Source organism: Nelumbo lutea, chromosome 1 (assembly GCF_056320005.1).
Source record: "Nelumbo lutea isolate HS-2025 chromosome 1, American lotus-T2T, whole genome shotgun sequence".
Classification (NCBI taxonomy): Eukaryota; Viridiplantae; Streptophyta; class Magnoliopsida; order Proteales; family Nelumbonaceae; genus Nelumbo; species Nelumbo lutea.
Window position 1 is genome coordinate 171,283,458 of NC_142684.1, and position 21,735 is coordinate 171,305,192.

Here is a 21,735-nt window from a genome sequence, read left to right on the forward strand (position 1 = left end):
CACTCCACTGGAGAGACAAGAAAGCGTGCTCGAAAATAGGAGCAAAATCATTGCCAATTTAAAAGCTCTCCGAAAAAAAGGGTGGTGTTCATAGTAATCGCATCCTGCCCGTGAATTTAGCATCAATTGTCGGTCAGGATTCACCCCTTGTACAGTAGCGCTAAAATTCTGACTTCGACCGAAAAGGAATTGTGGCAAATAAATCAGAAGAGTCCGAATCTTCTGCCAAAGCCGGAAAACACCCCATCCTCATTAAAACCGGCTTCATGGATGCCCCGACAGTAAAATTGAAATGCAACAACCATTTCTGAAACCTCCTCTCTAGTCTCTACAGGTACCAATTAATGCTTGTACGTTGTACCCAAAAGAAAACAATGGAGAGGCTATCATGCTCATTAGTCCTAGTCATGAGCAAGGCCAAGGAAGAAAGTATGCATTGTTATCAACTTTAAACGGTTTACTATCTTCATCCATGGCCGAGAAGTTTCACAGTAAAGAGACAAAACGTGATAAAGAATCATCCGCACTGCCACAAATATGACTGTTTTCACCATAACTTCTGCATTTTGCAAAATAGTAGAAACCCGCTCAACTCCATTGTCCGCCCTAGAGTGATCCCACTTCACCAATTGCATCGAAGAAGAGAAAGAAGAAAACAAAGAAAGAGAAAAGAAATAAAAAATGAAAGAAGAGATGAGGGAGAGGGAGAGGGAAAGATAAAAACCTTGCACATGGCGAGAGGGAACCCTCACACACAGGCGAGAGATTTTTAACTGGACAATATCACTTCTAATTCACCGGGGCAATATCATATATTCCTACAGAGAAAAACTTGTCTTTAACATGGGAGAATAACAAGGCATGCAATTTTAATCTCTAACAGAGGAGAACTCGATTACAGAATTATGAAAACTTCCAAGAAATTGGGGATTCGAAGTTTCGAACTGTATTAGTTTAAATTGATGTAAATAAAGGCAGCGTTCATGCCAAATCTGCAGATGAAGCTGTTCGAATTGGGCCTTCTCCGGCTCGGCGGTTGAGCTTCCTGATTGCTCCGGCGATCACTCGAGATGCAATTCATACAGGTATACAGGTAATATATTTGAGTTTGCCCTAGCCTCGATTTGTTTACCATGTCTTCTGATCGTGCTTGCCAGCTTCATTGTAGTATGCCCTTTAAATTAGTTTCTTTTTCCTCTTGGTAAAACAATTACATTCTGTTGGACAGAGAGGTTTTAATTTTGTAAAAGGGGGCTTAATTAAAGCATGCACTTATCCACTAAGCCTAAATTCCTAACCCCAATGAGATGGGATAGAGTAAATGGGGACGATCATATAAAACCACTAAGATGGTGATTTTGGTATTACCTTGCATATTCACCACGTGTGGATACTGGACACTCCTTCATGGATGCATAAGTTTTCACTTAGATTCTCGGGGCACTCAAATATCCTATTTAGATGTTTTTTTTTAGGGTTCCTGGGCATGGGCTTCTGCTACTCAGGAACCCAAAATTCAGTTTCTTATCAAAGGTAAAGACTAGAGACTAAAGAGAAAATTGACAATTAAGTAACTAGGAGCATACCCAGGGAGTAGGTCCTAAACTGGCAGTCATCAGAGAACCAGATAAAACAAATTGCCCAGGGTTAAAATATTAAAAAAGTTCGGGCTAATGGTTCTTGATCTGCATTGATATTGTTTGTCTTTGCCAATTTCTATTGCTATTTTTAATGCCTTTCTTATTTAAATATAAATAATTCAACCTTCTTGGGGCAGGATTCAAGGGAGTGGAAATGGCATAGTTCTGGTGTCTTTTCAGTTAAGTCCTTGTACAGAAGTCTGGTCAAAGGTGGAACTAGTGATTTCCTTCACAAGGAAATCTGGGGTATATTGGTTCCCTCAAAGGTGAAATTCTTCATCTGGCTGGTGGCACTGGATAAGTGCCTCACCAAGATTAATATGCTAAGGGGTATAGCAGTTGACAGGTTCCTTATGTCTTTTATGTGAAAAGGAGCAAGAATCAGTCAGTTATTTGTTCATTCATTGTGATTATATCACCAGGGTTTGGTCTCACTTTATGAAGGCTATTCAGTGGTAAGGTAAGATGCCACCCTTTTTCTGTTACTGAGACTTGTTGACGGGTTGGCATGTGAAGGATATGAACAAGGTGGGCAAGGCAATATGTGGTACCAGCAGCTGCTATATGGACCACTTGTCTTGAGAGAAATGTGTGGATTTTTCCGTTTTTGAGCAGAAAAAGAAACAAGCAGAAGCTACAATCAATCTCTTTTGGCTTAATCAGGGACTGGCGTTTGGTTAGCAGGTATTGGAGAGTACAACCAATCCTTTTTGTCTATAGATTTTTTTTTGTCCGTCTTCAAGGGGTTTTATGTATGTATGTGTTGTTCATATATGTATGTGCATATAAAATTCTCTGAAATAATTGGATGGTGTTCATTAGAATAGAAATAATCTTCAGTTAAGATGGTGCCAATGTGTTGTTTATATATAATATATTGTATGGGCCTTAGCAGCTGCTATTGTTATGTTAGATTCTACAAGTATGTTGCTGCATTCATCAGGAATTATGAAAATTACCAGTAGATTGCTTGAGCATGTTTTTCTGCACTTATGTCTTACTGTCCAAATATGTTATACGAACTCAGAAAAAATGCTAGTTTTGCATAAAAAAGAGTGGGAAATCTATGCAAGAGAGTTAGAAATGAGGAGTTCTATGCAGATAAGCATTACAAATAGATAGAAACAGGGAAAAAGACAACAGACAATAAGGAACAATTACTGAAAGTAAGCCATCTGCATGTGTTGTTGGTCAAAAAAAAAAAAAAAAAAAGTAAACCATATACATGTTACAAAAGGACCTTATATAACAATCATGAAATGTTGAGCATTGTGATTCTGTCATTGTTAATTTTTCTTATAGTTTTTATTTTCTTCTGCATGACATGAAAATTTGAGGAAGATTATTGATGTATCAGTATTGGGAAGTCTGGTCACTGGCTGGCGTGGGCCTAAAAATCATCCATAGTTCATATTGCTTATAGACTAATCCAAGAAGATTTTGATGCTTAGTACATAGGGTTGTAAACTGATCAAATCGAATAGGGCATAGGTACATCCAAATTTGATTCGTTTATTTGAATTAGAATTAGATATTATCCATTGGATTTATATCAGATTCAAATCAAATTGGGATTGCAATTGAATATTGAATAATACAAATAAGTCAAACTCAAAATGATCAAAATATTATATATTATTAATAAAATTAACTAAAAAAGACTTTGATATTGTATTTCATGAATAAAATTAATAAAAAATTGCTTGTATGAAACTTGAACCTGTAACAATTTTGGTAAAATCACAACATTCAAATTACCTTTACTAATAGATACAGTTTAAATTTTAAGCATATATATTTTAAATCGAATTATATTGGATTGGATGGGGTGGGTCCATATTTGATCCAATTATAAAATGGATTGAATTCGGGTCACCCTTAATGGGATTGAATTCAAAAAATCAGATACCATCTGCAGCCTATGAATATCTGGAAGACTGTTACCCAGATACAACAATGGACAGGGTTGGACAAGGTGTAGGATATAAATAAATTGAAGCTTCTGACACAATACAATATCCTTGTGCAGGGGGTATCTGGGCGCCATAGCTTGAAGATAGAAATGACTAAAACCGTTAGTATTTAGCTGAACTCAACAAAGCCTTATTCCCCCACTATTTGGGGTCGGCAGTAAGGGAATCATTAGAAACATATCCATATATATACCTATGCACATGCATATATCTTTTAAAGTTCCCCCTTATTAGAATATTTGTTGTTTTGATCAAACTTGTTAGCCCAAAGGGACTTGAAGCTGAATTTACAATCACATGTTCTCTCTTTTCTTCTGTTTTTTGATAAGTGAAGTTCCAATGCATGATTGGGTTAATTAGTGAGACTTTAACTTGATATTCATCATTCATTTCTTTTTTCTTCTTTTTCATTTTCATTTTTTTTTCTTTTTTGTGAAGAAATCACTATCTAAGCAACTCTAAATATAGGGGCATGAATCAGTTATGCTAATTTTTCTTGGATATCAATGCATAAGATAAATATCTCACATTTCATCATCATATTACAGAAATTTTGCATTTTAAGCTCTACTCCAAGTGCATTTGGGTTCCCTTTTATATTATTGTCAGCGTAGCCATAGTTATTGTGGGTTGGATTGAATTGGTGGCTTTGCTAGAAAAAAGGTAATAGCTTAGAATTATGGCATTCACAAAAAGTATGCTTTTCAATATCACTTCTGATATTTGGGCTATCCACCCGGGCTATGGTTTTCTATTAGAGTGTGGTGAGTTTGCTCAGCTTTGTGAAGCCAAGGGGCTTATATTTATTGGACCTCCAACATTTTCAATTTGAGATATGGGTTGATGAAAGGTACAGATATTGTTCTTTCTACACGGTTGCATAATCATAGATATGCATTTTCTTGACTTAGCTATTTGCCTGGTTCCTATTGCCTGTTAATGCATGTTTTTTTTTTGTCTATGGCATGATTGCTCTTCCTCATTCTTTTCTACTCTTTATGCACCCACATTTCAAACTATATGTGCTCCTTTTTACTCATAATTTTTTTTTTCTACTAGTGTAATCCACAGTTGTTTTCGAAAACATTAGGTGGACTATGTACTAAGTATGAGGCTTTTTACACCTCCATCATCACTACATGGCTAAGTATGATCTCTCTCAGAGGTCTGCAGAGCCTTGTTATCAATAAAGAGTTAGAAAGGCTCAAGGTTACTGATCACTCACTCCCAAGGGAGAGGAAGAAAAACCAAACAAAAACTCTAATTATGAATCTTAGTCCAACTATAAGGGAGCACGCATTGTGCCAAATGTGTGGCCATCCCCAGTCATTCTTTTTTTTTTTTTTTGCAAAAGCATTTTTTGAAAATTTCAAACTAGAGCTCAAGCAATCAATAAGTAGCTAGATTTAATGATTTTTGGCAGATCAAGAAAGATTCGAGGATGTCTGTAATACAGGAACTTAATTTTTGGAAAGAGATTGTGACTGGGAAGTCAATATATGGGTATCCATCTAGACATTCCACTAAAAAGCCCAATCAACTTAGTGGAACCTTTACCCCCCCAACCTACTACCAGCTTGGATCTCCTAAAAGCAAAAAACCATGCAAACACCCTGAAAACACAGCTTTCGGCCGCACATCAGGAATTATCTCCCATACTTGAATGTTAAATTCATGGAAAGATATTCTCAATGTGTGGCTAGATGCCATGCAGGGTGTTCATATTTTTTTTCTTTCAGGATATCCCATCTAACCTACTACATACAAAATCATTAAAAACTGAAAATGGACCGAATCCAGAAATGCCCTGGTAACTCATGCAAGGACACTTGAGTGGATTCTATGCCTTGTTCCTCAGTAGTGGAAGCTAATTTACTGACATTATGGATATTCCTCAAGTTCATCCACCAAAGAGCAGTGTAACAGGGGCCAACTTACAGCCTCATACCTTATTTTATTAGGCTACAGATAAGAACTCACCATGTTTCAAGATTTCCTGCCCTGATTCTTTTTTTTTTTTTTTTTTGTTGGTGAATGGTGATGGTGCAAATTGATAAGGTATGCCCAAATTCTCATGTGTCCAACAGATAGATACTTAGACAAAGGCCACTCCTCATGTGTCCAATAGATAGATAAGGTATGCCCAAATTCTCCACGCATGTTTAGCTTACAAAAGTAAAAATGCTGGCATGATGTCAGTCTTATCCAGAGTATCCAAACCAAAGAAGATGCTTGCGCATCAGATACCACTATTGTGCTTTGGATACATATCCTTTCGCCATGACCTTGGGAGCTTCTCTTGCATGGTTCTTTTTATCAGAGGACCAATCCATCCATTATATTAATCACTTTTCATCCTGCACCCAACTTATCCCAAACATGATTGAGGTAAATGGGTTTATTTTTGGGTTAATTTGTGTCACTTCCAAATTATATCAATACTATTGGAGTATTGAATCAAAATTAATTAACTTGAATATGGCCTGTTGGTATATATAGCTAGGCGTGGATATATCATATATTGTGGAAACTCATATGATCTCACAAATGCATGCATGAAGCTCAGGTCATCAGGTGGATTGTGGGCATTGAACATGTGTGCAATTGAGACATGGACGATTTGGATCGTAGATGTCATGTCTCGATTGTACGAATATATATCGTACATTTCATCTTTCCCTATCAATTGTATGGGCATGGAGTTGGGATGGCCTGTTTGCTAAAAACACTTGGAGTGCGATGGGATGTCTAACTGATTTTATTCACGATGCCTAATATTCTAGAGGTCTTTTCTAGTTGAGGAGGCGATCACGACCCATAACTCATAATATTAAAAAGAGCTCTCTCCCTCTCTCTCTTGCCCATGTCATCTTTCTTATTATTAGTTTGTGTATGAAAGAAGCCTCTTATGTTGTCTACATTCTTCTTCTAATGCCGTATTCCAGGCCACATTCATTCTTGCCCAGAGGCTAGAGTTTCACTTTACACGTAATAATTTGTTCTAAATGGGTGCTATCTGGTAGGAGTTATCTCTTTTTTTTTTTTTTTTTAACCCTAGATTGTTTGATGTTTAAAATGTGAAATCTGATTAGGAGGTAGCAGAGAATTCCTCAATTGGCTGCCTATATATTATAAATAATAACATGATTCTCCTTAGATCAACTCTCACATAAAGATGACAAGTAGCGCTTATAAGGGTAAATTGCTGAAACCTCCCTTGAATTTTGCTAATTATAATTACCTCCTCTAAACTTTATGATATAGTTGCAAGTAAACTCCTTTTGTTAAAATCCTCTAACAAGTGACGTGGGAATATGCAAAATGTTCATGCAGTATTTTTCACCAAAATATTTATTTTTTTAAATTTCTCTTCATATGAATTGTTACTCCAAATCCTTTCAATCTTTTTTCTAAAATTGATTTATTTTCTAAGTTCTCTTTTTTTTAGAGCAAATTTCTTAAACTCCTGTTATGGTTTAACTAATGGACTAACTCTACTCTTACTGTTTACCTATTGTCTTGAAGTATCCCTACTGGTTTTGGCAATTGACATCATCGGTAAGCAATAATAAAAAAATGAAATGTCGAATTTTCCCTCCACTATACCTCAAATTTTCAAAATAAAATCCAATTGCTGAAAAATTCCACCGTCATTGCCATCACTATATCTATCAATCACCGCCTCACAATCTTCCATAACCTTCATAACTTCTTTGTCATTGTGCATTTGTCATATCTCGTTGGCTCCATCGATGTGTTTTCCATTCATGATCACCCTCACCACAAGCACCATAACGGGATCATGCTCCTTGGCCTTTAGGGTGATGTGCCTCTGCAAGCCATCATTCCATGTCGACAATCCCCTCCGGATCGACCCTCACGAGTCTTGATCTCCTTATCGGAGAAGACATCTTCGATGACCCTAGTGTCGCCTCTCAGCTCCCTCGCCTCTTTAGTTGTCGACAAAACCAATGCCAAGGAAAAACCAACACTAACAAATATGGCGAAGTTGATCTCACCTATCCCAACCGCTTTGAGCTCCAGGATCCCATTGATGCTATGGGCATCCCAGGCTTCCTTGTCCTTCCCCAATCATTTGGGTCGAACAAGGTGATGTTGTCCGATCTGAGGTGTTCTAGACCGAGGATAGTTAGATAATCCTGCCAATTGGACAAAGCTGAGGTGGAAGCATGAATTCACGTACTAGGATTTGCAACCAAGGGGGAAGTCAGAGGCCCGAGGAGTTATTCCCTAGGTAGGTACTCCAACACTCAAGTCAATTGAATGTGGAGGTAACTGGTAAGTGGTCAGGCTGAGTAGGTAAGAACAATGTTGGTCTGAGTAGAAGAGCTGATGCTAAAGTATTCTTAGTCCAAAAGTCCTTTACCTTGAGTAGAGATTACCTATTTATACTTGGGCGTATGTGTTCCAAATGGATGAGGCTTCCGGGGTTGCTGGAATGAGGTTTCTTGTCGAGGTCTTTGGGATGACTCATCTTCCCCAACGGAGTTAACTTCCTCGTCCAAGCAGGACACTCCTTGATCATGCTTATCTATCCTATGTGATGCCGACATGGTTAGAGAGAGAAGATGGTCGCGGAGGTTGCCACATGGCGTCCTTAGCCAGTTCAACCATAACCCAAACACCATTTCCCCAGTTCCAAAGTTAAGGAGTATAGTGCTTGGCTACGGTTAGACGTGGAAGAGCTCTATGGTCATCGGTTGAGGAACTTTAACTTATTAATTAATCTTTCTTTTTCGAGTTGAATGGCCTAGAGTGGAGCTAATTTTCGGGGTGAACCGACCGGTTCGATGCTCATGTTGTTTTCGAGACAGGTCGATAAATGTGTCGTTTCGTCTTTCTGAGGTCACACGGTCATGCACATGCGGAGTGCGGCGTCGAATCGGTGCCGTTGTCTGACTTGATCTGGACCGTTGGCTAGCCTTATAAAAGAGGGGTGGCAAGCCATTTCACTTGTCATTTGTAAAGAGTTTGCTCCTTGGAGTTTGGCAAGAAATAGTCCTCAACTGGTGCTTCGGGTATTCTACAGTGTTGTGTTCTTCGTTTATTCTGGTAAGATATCCTCATCTTCCTCGTTTTCTTATTCTTCCTCGTCCTCTTCTTTTAGTTCATGAAGTAGTGAGTCTGAGTCGGGGTCTCATTTCGAGGTTGCCGCCCTCGTGGTCCGTGAAACCAATGGCCACAAGGCTAAGGTCGACGAGCTTGGAGGTGAGGGTGCTGCGGTGGAGGAGGCCACGATCCTTTGGGGGTCAAGGTTGATGACGCTGAACTAGAGATTGTGTCGAATGAGGGGCCCAACGCCCCTGTACTATATTTTGGGCCCTGTATTGTATTCCCGTGGAGTATGAGTTGAGGTGCCCGAGCGCTGGTGAGCAGGCTACCTCGGCTTGGCCTGGTGAGCTTTGTGTCTATGAGCATAGCCTGAGAGCTAGGCTGAGGTTTACTTTGAGCGAGGGTATTACTGCGGTGCTAAGGTGGTACTATGTCTAGCTAATCCAACTAATGCCTAACTCCTATAGGTATCTAGTTGGCCTTCTCTGCTATTGTTCGGCCCATGATATAGACATTATTCTACCAATGTTTACCTACTTCTTGCACATGAAGAAGCACCAACAGGGTTTCTACTATTTCTTGGCTCGACATCATAACAAGGTGCTCATTGGGGCTCCCTCCTTGGTGAAGCACTGGAAGGAGAGATGAGCACCTTGTTATGCTATGTGTCCCAAGGACCAAGGTGAAAGCACCAATTGAGGTCGAGTTGTCTGGGGAGGAGTCAACGGCTATCCAACGGATAGAAAGGATTGTCGTGCAGTGCACGTCATTTTCCATGGTGATCTGTGTCGGGCTAATGTCCAGCATGGCCGAGCAATGCTAGTTCGGTCTGTGGGTTGCGTGGTCTTTCTTTTCTTTAATTTTTGAACTTGTCTTTACTTGGTTCTAACTTGGTGTTGTACTATGCAGAAGCGGATATTGCTAGTGCTGAAGAGAGGGCTCGGCGCATGAGGGCCGCGATAGAGAGGAGAGCTCAGGCAGCTAGGGCTTTGGGTGCACAGCCTAGGGCAGCAACTACAACAAAGGCGCTTTATAGAGTGCACGCCTCGACAGGGGAAGAGGTTGAGGCCCGTAGAGGAGGTTGTCGTGGTCGATTTTGAGGAGACCACAACTTAGTTTGGGTGATAAGCATCACTGAGGGGGACGCTCCGTAGAGTGTGTGCCACGACAAAGGGCTCGGTTGACGTATACTTGTTGTAGTGGTCTGTCCGACCATAGCACACCCTTGAGTCAAAAGGGGTGGCCAAGCAACTTGCCTAGGGTTTGATGCTCCCTAGCATTAGGCAAGAGGTGAACAATCACACTAGCAGCTTCTTGGAGAGTGCGGCCCTTTATCAAGCTATGGCGGTGAGTTCGGATTTTTTTATGTATTCATTGCTTTTCTTTCCTTGTACTGATAATTTGATGTCTTGTAGTTTGTCTACTGAGTCGTCAGCCTCGTTGACTGCCTTCGCGCACTTTGACGTCTTTATGAGTCGTGGGAGCTCAAGAACGTTAAACTAAAGATGGAGTTGGTTGAGTTGAGGCGTGATGTTGAGGAGTGGGATGACAAAGTCCGCAAGCTAAAGGGTTGCGTCCATGATCTAAAGGAGGCGCGGGATGCACTAAGGAAGGAGTTTGGAGACGTTGAGGCGAAGATTGCTTGGGCGAAGGAAGAGGGTGTATCTGAGTACAAGGCTTTGGAGGCCCACTAGAACGAGTTGGGTGACTACACAACCGACTCTTGGCAGGAGGAGTTCGCTCTTTGCCAGCGAAGTGTTGTGCACCACTTCCTAGAGGCGGCTGAGGTTATTCAAGGGTTCGGTCCATTCGATGTCACCATACCTGAAGGGGATGACACCATTTCCGATCTCCAAGAGCGAGCTGAGGAGCCCCCAGTTGATGATTGAAGTGCTTCCCCCTTTTTTTTGTTGTATGCAGCTCGGTATGCCAAGCTTTGATCAATGTAATTAATTTTACAATTAATGAAAAATTGAACGAGTTGGGTGTCCTTCCTTTTCTTTCAAGTTGTTATACCTTGGAATTAAGTTGGTTATAGGTCTCAATCTTGTGTTGGCCGATGTCGTGGGCTCAATGGCCTTGGTTTTGTGCTGGCCAAGGTGCTTGTCGTTGGGAAGCTCGGTGGCGCCTAGTCTCGGGGAGCTTCGTGCTCTAACTGGGCTAGCCGTGTTCCTCAGCTATCTTTGCTCTAATAGTTTGTCAGTTGAGTGTGCGGAGTTTGATGGTCGTCCTCTTGCCATTTGGGCGGGGACATCGTTCCCATGTGGGCCTCGACTGTTTTAGGTCGGTCAGGTCTGTTAGTTGTCCTAGGTTGGTTCGGTGGTGCCATTGTGTGAAGGTGTGTGCGGTGATATTTTGGACACTTCAGTCGTTAGAGTTTGGCTAGGCGAACATGTGCGGTGTGCGTTAGTTAGTTTGATGCAAAAAAGTGAGCTTTATTTCTTGAGCTACTGGTAGTACATCCTTAGGTTCCCAGTATTCTAGCTCCTCGACACCAGCTTCCCGTTCAAATCTTCTAGCTTGTAGGTGCTCAGGCCAAAGACTCTGGTCACCCCGTATGGACCCTCCCAGTTGGGTCCAAGCTTCCCTTCTCCTAGTGCGGACACTATTAATTTGCGGAGGATGAGGTCCCCTGTCTTGAACTCCATCCTTCGAACTTTAGAGTCATAGTACTTGGCCATCCTGTGTTGCTGCGCTACCATCCTGAGGTGTGCTCGGGGGAGTGGTGGTGTAGATCGCAGCAGCTTTCAGTCTCGTGGTCGTAGTCTCTATGGAAATTGTAGTATTTGTCTCGACTTCTCTTGTTGTTCTAGGACTTCATCTTCTTGGGCCACCTGACAAAGCTACGGTCGTGGATCTGCATCAGTATCTCGGCTTGTGGTGCATTCGGGGGAGTGAAGCTCCTATACATCGACGGCGGGGTCCTCAGTCTTCAGTTAGTTCATTGGTGTTGACTTTTGCTCTCTCAATCCGACTTGCGCTCATTGTGGTCTCTTCTCTTTCGATCATGTTGCTCTTCCTCGTTCCTCTATAGTGCTTGGGCTTCCTAGGCGTTCATATATTTCTGTGCATGCTTCATGAGTGCCGTTAGGTTGGGAGGAGGATTCTTTTGTAACAAGAAGCTGAACATGGAGGAGCGCAAGCCGTTCATGATCGCAATAACTACTACTGACTAGTCTAAGGTTCGGACCTAGAGGGCATCGACATTGAACCTCGCCAAGTATTCCCGCAAGGTCTCTCCCTTCCTTTGCTGCACCTGCATGAGGCTGGCTGACATCTTCCAATGTCTCTGACTGGTGGTGAACTATGCCAAGAATTGCATCGCCAGCTACTCCTAGGAGGATATGAACCACAGAGGAAGGGAGGCATACCAGGTTCTAGCAACTCCATGGAGGGTGGTGATGAAAGCCTTGCACATGAGACCTTCGAAAGAGTTGTGCAACATCATCACGGATTTGAACCCTTCAACGTGGTCATTTGAGTCTAAGGCTCTATTGTACTTCTCAAATTGAGGAGGTTGCCAACCAGCTGGTGGAAGCTCATCCATGACCTCTTGAACGAAGACAGGTTCCTTTGCAAGCTGGCTATGGTGTTGTTCTACATGTTGGATTGTCAGAGGAGTCATGCTTCTGTCTGCTTGTCTCTATTCCAGTTCGGCTAGTCTTTCTCTCAACTTCTTGATCTCAACGTCTTTGTCGGTTAGGGTCATGTCCACAGGCTTCTCTCCTTTTGGGATTGTAGGCTGATCTCAGTCCAAACTGGACTCGCCTATCGAGATCGGCGGTTGTGGTGACGCTAGCTGAGTTGTTCCTTCACCAGTACTCAGGTGGAATGATGTGACTTTTTGTGGATGTTGTGCTTCTAGATGACTACTGCTTTTCATGGTCAAACCAGGCCTTGTACGATGCTTTTTGGGGTCCTTGGTGTAAGGATTAGAGGATTAGCCATGGTAAGAGCCTATGTCTCCATTATGGCAACGATGTGGTCAACCTTCTGTTGCATTGCTTGGAATTCCACAGGATCGACCGTGGTCTGCTGTTTTGGTTCTTGAGGTGGAGAGCTGCGATGAGAGCAGGAACCCCAAGGTGGGGAACGGGTTCTAGAGTGATCAGATGTGTTTCTAGGCATGGTTGTTTTGAGTGCACGAAAGGAGGTTTGGGAAATGGCTTTTTGTGTGTTCCCCACAAACGATGTCAATTTGATGTCCGATCCAAGGTGTTCTGGACCGAAGACACAGTTAGATAGTCCTGGAAATTGGACGAAGTCGTGGTGGAAGGACAAAGTCACACACTAGGATCTGCAACCAAGGGGGAAAATCAAAGGCCCGAGGAGTTATTCCCCGGGTAGGTACTCCAACGCTCAAGTTAGTTGAATGGGGAGGTAACTGGTTGGGTCGAGCAGAAGAGATGGTGCCAAAGTATTCTTAGTCCAAAAGTCATTTACCTTGAGTGGAGATTACTTATTTATAATTGGACATTCGTGTTCCCAATGGATATGGCTTCTGGGGTTGTCGGGATGAAGTTGCCCGCCGAAGTATTCGGGGTGACTCCTCTTCTCCAACAAAGTTAACTTCCTTGTCTGTATAGGACACTCCTTCTTAATTGTGCTTATCTATCTTGCGTAGTGCTAACTTGGCTAGAGAGAAGATGGCCACGGAGGCTGCCACCTGGCATCATTGATCAGTTCAACCATAACCCAAACACAGGGATTAAGGAGGATTATATTGTCGGTTACCTTGTCAATCCATCAATGGATTGCAGGAATGAAGGGATGGAGATACATCTTCCATGAAGTGAGTTTCGTTGTCCAAGATGGTCAACTACGAACATCCAACATGCCCATGGTCCAAGAATCAGTTCGTTAGGGCTCAACAGTGTGCCAGAGAGCTTCCTAAGGATGCATCCAATACTCCTTGCTCAATAGGGCCACTGCTGATCAACATTTTGAAATCCATCAAGACACGTTTTTTCGTTTATCAAAGCAGCGTTGACCCATGTCTATGTGTTACCCGTCTTCTCCCGAAATATTCCACAGTGAAGGTGTCGAAGCTTTGAAAGCTTTTTTAGCAATTTGTCTACCAAGTCGAATAACTGCTCGATGTAGTCACTGTTGGATTTTAATCTCATAAGAGATTAAATCCAATGGGTTTGATTGGTCAATTACATGAGAAATTGCACCTGCACACTTGGTTGAAAAATCAAAATTTCTCTTACAAAAAAAAAAAAAACCCAGTTTTGAACTTGTCCCACATTGGATAAATACAAGGTTGGTTTTTAGTATTTCAATAGGAGCTGATTTACACTCCTTAGAATTAGTAGAGGAGAGTATGGGGATTCAATACCGCGCAATGCACACGCACGCGTGTGCGCGCATGTGTGTGGCGCAATGAGGCGCTTTAGAGGCGCACTTTGCTCGCACCCGCGTGGCTCGCGATGGGCGGCTCTGGTTTTGGTGCATTGATCATTGTTGATCACTGTTGGTGAGATCAACGGTCACGATTCGATCGGGTGTGATTAAGAGGCACAATTCAAAGTTAACAGTCACCAACTGTTAACAACTTTTTAAACAATCACAATGTTTGAAATTGTGACTGTTCAATGTGCCTTCTCTAAACCAGTACCCACCTTTTCCTCATACCTCTTCACAAATTATTTAAGGAGCATGAATCAAACTCCAAAACACACAATTTCGAAATTCACTATCTCTCTCTCTCTCAGTCCGGTCTGCTACAGTCTCACAGAAGGTTTCTTTGGAGACTCTTCAACTTTGCTGGTTGCATATTCTCGCCCAAGACTCTATTGTATCCTGGGAACGAATTTGCCTATAACCCAACAGCAAACTCAGTAAAACTGAGTGGGGGCAAATAACGTTCTAAAGACAGTGTCTTCAGACGCGCCTCAGATCTTCTCCTCCAAAGTTACAGTGACCCCATCTTCCCCAACAGTCACTCATCGCACCTTGCTGTTGTGAAGCTTTTGGAGTCGGTCGAGATACTAGGAAACACTTCAGGCACGACCGAGGCTGATGGTTACGGCGGCTTGGGAGAGATCATGGGAGGTGTTAGCAGAGCCAGCATAAGAGAGAGTTTGAACGCAGAGGTTTAGGCAAATGGCGTGCATACATGATGAACAGACGAGATCTTGTTTAGCACCGGATTTTGTTGCAGCCCCATAATGTTGTGTACGGATTTTGATGAAATATTAACAAATAATAATGGTAAAAGTAGAACTATTCAATTGTCAAAAACACTAGGAATGATTAAGACAATAGTTATACAATAATAGTATAGTTTGTCAATTAACTAAACAATAAAGGTAGTTTAAGAAATTTATTTATTATTGTTTTTCTATAAAATTCAAACACAATACTAATTTCATGGGTATTATACACATTTTTATGCCTCTTATTAGTAGATTTTAACAAAGAGGTCTACTTGCAACTGTATTAAAAATTAATTTCAGAGGAGATGAATACAATTACCAAACTTCAGTGGAACTTTCAAATATTTACCCAAATTAGAATTTGTCCTTGTTGTCACAATGGAGCAATTCATAAAATCTTTGATCTTTCACATGGCATTATATTGGCATTGTGGCAATAAGAATGAATGGTTCCAAGCAATATATGGATTTTCATTGTATTATCATTTTTCAAGTTTTCGGTGTTTGTTTGGTGGCACGTTACCATTTCAAATCCCAAAATGAGGGATGCAGGGTTTCAAATGCAACCGTAATAAAAAAAATAAAGAAAAGGGTAAATTTCTTAAACTACCCTTATGATTTAGCTAATTGGCTAAATGTGCCCTTACTGTTTGAAAATTGACTGAAGCTATCCCTATTGTTTCTAACATTTGTCAAACATTACCAGGGTCATTAAACATGAACGAAAAATGTAAAATGACTGTTTTACCCTTAAATTCACACTCAACCGATCGTTTTAACTCAACTCAAACACAACCTCTCACTCTAGCCACTCTCTCTCTCTCCTTCTCCCAAACCCCGATGACAACCACCAAATGTTTTTGTCTGAACCTAAGTGGAGAACGAACACCATTGGCTGCGTGGGTTACCACTGCAACTCCCAGCGGTGCAACGACGTTTTTGTCCATCACTTTAATAGCTTCGTTGATTGAGTGGAGAACTCAGTCTGAACCACGAAGAATCAGTCTAAACCTGAGTGAAGAACAAACACCATCGGGTGTGTGGGTTACCGTGAACCAGGTTCCTCTTCTGGTTTTTCCTCCACCAAGAATCTCCAATAACTCTTACATAGGAGTCTACATTTTGGCGAGTTTGAGTAATTTATCAGTTGGTGATCGAGGATCTGGAGAATGTGATGATGGTTGATGATGGGGATTTGTTTTGGTTGCTTCTTGTTTCTACTCCCTCTAGTGGTCGTTGTTTCTTCATCCCGTATCAGTGGTTCACAGTCTGAGCGGAGCGGTGGTGTTGGGAGTAGTGGAAGGAGAAGTTCCAAATCTGCTGCTGCAACTTGTAGTGGCAGTGGCAAAACGGAGGAAGTGAAAGAGGAGGGGAGAGAGAAAGAGAGAGAAGGAGAGAGAGAGAGAGAGAGAGAGTAGGGAAGGAGGTAGCCATGAGCTGGAATAGTAAATATCTCTGATCAAACCACCGCCACTCGTTTGCCCTTTATCGAAGATGACTCACCTTGCCCCTGTTCCCCCCTCCCCTTGAAATTTTCTCTCAACGAGGCATGGATTCAATACTAGAAAAGTGCTAGGAAGCAAATCAAGTTCGACTTTGTCTTTCTTGAATCCAAGTCGAACCTATCCTCCTGTTGCCGGTGAGAATGAGATTGAAAACACTGCCACTATTGGAGTTGCAGTGGCGACTATAGATGAAAAAAATGAGAAAACTAAGAGGGGGAGAGGAAGCGGTTAGAAGATTAAAGACTTAAAAAATAAAAAGAAGTCGATCGCCTTGGTCGTCAACTTGTCCTCAAACTCGATCGTCTCGGTGGAAAGAGAAAGGTTTGTCAACTTACTGGTCAGATGAAGGGGATGAATGAGGGGGTAATATTGGATTTTAAATTTGAAATGTCATGTGGTCTCACAAGTATATGGGTTTTGATAGAATATTAACGGATGTTAATGATAAGGGTAGAGCTAGTTAATTGTTAGAAATAGTAGGGGTAAGTTAATAAATTTGCAAGTAGTAAGGGTACACTTAGTCAATTAACGAAACCATAAGGGTAATTTAAGAAATTTACCCTAAAAAATAGTAATAAGTAAAAAGTATTTAACCCTTCATTGATCCAACCAGTCAAACCAATGACCCAATTATCTATCATGACTTTGGTTCTAATTAACCTATAACCCACCAGATTAATTGTAAAAAATCATTGACTTGGTCTATTAGTTTTCTAACTAGACAATTGAACTGTTAACCCTTTGACTGATTAATTATTTATTGGATCATTGAGTTTTATGTTATATTTATATTTATATTTTTTGACATCATGGGAAGTGTTTTCAACCCACCATTGATTTGGCTGGTTGAATTGTTCAAATAGTTGTCCAACTAAGGTTTCAGGTTCGGTTTTAGTAAAAACCCAGAGAATAGCCAAAACCATTGACTTGGTAAAAAACCATTAGAGTCAATGGTCCAACTATCCGAGTCATAAGGTTTTGACCAAATCAATAGTTTTTTACTATTCTCTGGGTTTTATAAAACCGGGCCCAAAATCTTGATCAGGTGATGGTTTGAAGTTTGAATAGTTCAATCGATCGGGTTGAAAACACTATCGAAGGAAAAACTGGTCCAAACTTAGGGTTGAATTTTCAAAACATCGCACATGGCCAAGGCAAAACCCACATTAAAATCTAACATGTCATGTGGTTCCTCCACTTTGTCATGTCAACCACTAAAATTGGTGTAATTAAATGCTACCTCCATATAGGGGTGTAAATAGTATTCAAAAATCTAATTTTGAATTCAATATTCAACATAGTTGAATCGAATTCGGATATGACCTAATTTGATTCGCTAAATATTTGAATTTGATTGATTATTTAATTCTTATATATAATATTTTTATATAATTTATATATAATAATTAAGTTACATAAATAATTTATATATTTATATATTTTATATCAATAAAATATTTATTATATATATATATATTAATTATCTAAAATAATTAATTAATTAAATTCGAATTAAGTCGAATCGAATATTCAAATATTTAATTGGATTCAAATTTGGATATTACCTTATCCAATTCGAATTCAAGGACTAGGTTATATTATCATTTCTCAATCCAATTTTTTAGCAATCAATGCTAATAATGATTTATTCTCATATACATTTGTTCTCAGCAACCAACAACTGGAAGACGACAAAATGAAAAAATAAACCTTCTTTTCTCATCCTATTTTTTTCTCATTACTTATTTACTCGTTCCTAAAATCCACTATGATGTGTGAATTGCCACTACACACATTTGAGAAAGAGAGATTAATGGCTTGAATATATGACTTAGCGGGTGCAAATGAATCGGGTTCGATTGGAAATCCAATCCTATTTGGCCGGGTTCGTATCACCCCCTGTTTGGATCTCTATATCAAATCGGATATAATAATAGGATCCAATCAAAAATCAAATCGATTCAGATCACCCCTATCCGATTTGAGAAGATTCGATCAGATATATATTATATATTATATATTTATAAATATAATATATATATGTTATTTATTTATTTATAAATATATTTTTATATTATTTATTTTTATAAAAAATATGTATATATATGATGAAAATAATTAAAAAATACTTGTTTTTTTATTTTATTTAAATTAGTATATTTTATTTTTCTTTTAATAATTTGTTAACTTTTAAAGAAAACAAGTTGGATCAGATTAGATCCGAAGATCCAACTTACTGATAGGATTCAAATTCAAATAAAGTCCTATTAGATCCAATCGAATCTGATCCAACATGAACAATGCTGAATTGAATTCAAATATATCCTGATTCGAATCCGATCCAATTTATTTGCATCAACGAATAATGTGAGATAGAAATTTGAATTTGAATGGAGAGAAGTTAATGAGAGAGAAAGAAAATAATGAAAGAATATTGACTTAAATATAGGAGTTAATGATGTGATAAAATTTTGAGGAAATTTTGATTTGCAAGCAAACTAATAAAATAAAAATGAAGGCATTAATTTATAATCCAATAATATCAACTTGTATTGTATGATGTGGTTTAATACTGTGGGCATATTGGCCAATGTGGCCAGATATTGTGGGAATATTGGCCGATACTCCATATGCAAGTGGAATGGAATGGAGTTTTGTCCATTCCACCCATGCGACATGCTAATAGCCCTTACTTTATTAACCTATTTATTTGCTAATCCATCCTATTTATTAATTCAAAGAGATTTAAGAGGAAAGAAAAAAGAAAAAAAGAAAGAGATATTTAATGGGGAGATAATTATTAGCAAGTGAAATGGAGTGGAGTGGAGTTTTGTCCATTCCACCCATGCTACATGCCAATAACCCTTACTTTATTACCCTATTTATTTTCTAATTCATCCTATTTATTACCCTTACTTTATCATAAGGACTAAAAAGGATTCAAAGTGATTTAAGAGGAAAGAAAAATAAAGAGATTTAATGGGAAGATACAAGCATCGACTTTTATTAGAGAGAGATTGTGATGGATTTCACCCGAGATTTAATGGGGAGATTTGTGATTTTTTATATTTTAGTTTAGAAAATAAATAGCGCACATTTGACAGAAGGAGGAGGACACTTGTGTGAGTCATTAAGGCTCACCGGATTCTTAGCTTCCCTCTTCTCTCTAAATGATAGTAGCATGGATCCATGTGATGCACTGGATTTAATAAGCAAAAGCTAAATCAAGATTTTAAAAACCAACCTAGAAATGGAAACACTCTGGCCATTGATTTTCAGGTCAATGGTTCAACCATCCAGTTTGAATGGATGGCCCATTCAAATGAAAAAATAAAAATTAAAATAATTAAAATAAAGAAATAACCCAAACCATTGAACAGGAATAGATGTCAGATTGATAGTTCGACCACCTGGGTCAATGGGTTGTTAATCAATTTAATGGTTTTTTACTAGGGACCATGTTTGGGGTAAAGCGGAACCAGTTGCCTAGGTGGTTCTTGGGCTGAATGGTTTGACCATTTAGGCAATGTTTAAAAATTTATACGATACACCCGATACACATGGAAATTGGACGTTCCGTCCTTTTTCATGCATATCGGACCCATATCGAGGGTGTATAGGTGCATACTGGGGGTGTATCAAGGCGTATTGGTAGCGTATCGACAAAAAAGATACGGCCAAAAACTAAAAAAAAATATATTAAAAGGGGAAAGTAAGCTTCTTTTCACTCAAACAAGCCTTCTTTCACTCCCAAATGACTCTAAAACTCCAAACTCCATTCCTAGAGTGCTAGATTTGCAAAGGTTTACAAGAAACAAGTGTGAATCATTATTTTTTTTAAAAGATTTTTCAAATTAAAAAAAATGGCAAAAATAGGTACTTTTTTTCAATCTTTTATAATATCTTGTGATTTTTTTTCTTGAATGTTTAAATGTTGATCTACATTTCTTACATTCAAAATCATAATTTTTTTTTGTGTTATCAATAGATTTATGGAAATTTCATGAAGATATTTGGGGAAAATATAAATTAACAAAAAAATTGAAAATTTAATCTTTTTCCTCAGCCTATAAAATACTAAATATACTATAGATCTATGGATTTATCTATCATATCCATAGAGCAATTAAAATTTCTTCTTTAATATTTTTTTGATTTTTTATATTTTTAGAATTAAAAAATAAATAATAATTAATTATACTTTATCATTTGATCACAACAATTGAATATATTATCTTCTATGGATGATCTATCATATCCATAGACCAATTAAAATTTCTTCTTTAATAATTATTTTTTTATTTTTTTATTTTTATAATTAAATATATTATAATTCTATGGATGATCTATCATATCCACAAAGCAATTGAAATTTCTTATTTAATAATTATTTTTTGAATATATTATATAATGTTTATTTATTTTTATAATTTTAGAAATGAATAATAAATATTAAATATTTATTAATTATATTTTCACATAGAAGTTGAGCCGATGCATTTTTATGGTTGAATAGGAGAGTTGGGTTTTTCTCATCCCATAAAATATTGAAACTTAAGAATTATAATTTATAAATTATAGTTAAGCATAGAATTTTTAATGAAATTAAAATTAGCTACAATGTATTTCTTCATAAAACCATTAAAATATCAATTTGAGTCATATCAACTTGTGAATACTCCAACCTGACCAAGTCAATTTGGATGGCCAAACAACCTACAATTGAACCAAACCAACTCGTGAATACTCCTAATTTCAAATAAATTAATAGTCTATTATCTAATAAATAATAATAGTTTAATCTCCAATAATTATTAGAAGTTTTGTAGTGAAAAAACACAATTATGGAAAATATATAGATAATGAGAATACAATAAATAACAAATAAAATAAAATAATTACAAAAAAAAGCAATAAATACTAAAATAGTCAATAAATAGTATAATCTCAAATAATAGTTTAATCTCTAATAAATTATAACAAAAATACAAAACAATAAGTACAATAAATTAAATTTAAAAAGTTAAATAACAGTAATTTAATCTCCAATAATTATTGAATTTTTTTGTTAAATAACAAAATAAAAATAGATTTGTACATAATTATTGAAAATATATTTATCACAAAAAATAATAAATAATTACTAAAAACAATAATTATTAATTTAGTATATATATAAATGTATAATAAATATAGATTAAGATTTTAAAATTGATGAAGGAAGATTTGGCCCGACCTCTTTATTATGAGACACGTGGCAGAAACGACAGCTCGGCAAAAGGGGTCAAGCCTAGGCGGGAACAAGGGGACACACTTCGTCGAACTAACCCACCTTGTAATAGCTCGGGATGGACTTCGCCGAACTGCACCTTGTAACAGCTCG

General features: G+C 38.5%; 1 long non-coding RNA gene across 1 annotated transcript; it reads left to right on the forward strand.

Moving 5' to 3' along the window:
- Positions 1-283: 283 nt before the first annotated feature.
- Positions 284-10,676, forward strand: LOC148879167 (uncharacterized). Its single transcript, XR_016104139.1, has 4 exons — positions 284-1,093; positions 1,778-2,324; positions 9,596-10,033; positions 10,102-10,676. It is a non-coding gene; the product is annotated as an uncharacterized LOC148879167 (long non-coding RNA).
- The last annotated feature ends 11,059 nt before the right edge of the window (positions 10,677-21,735 follow it).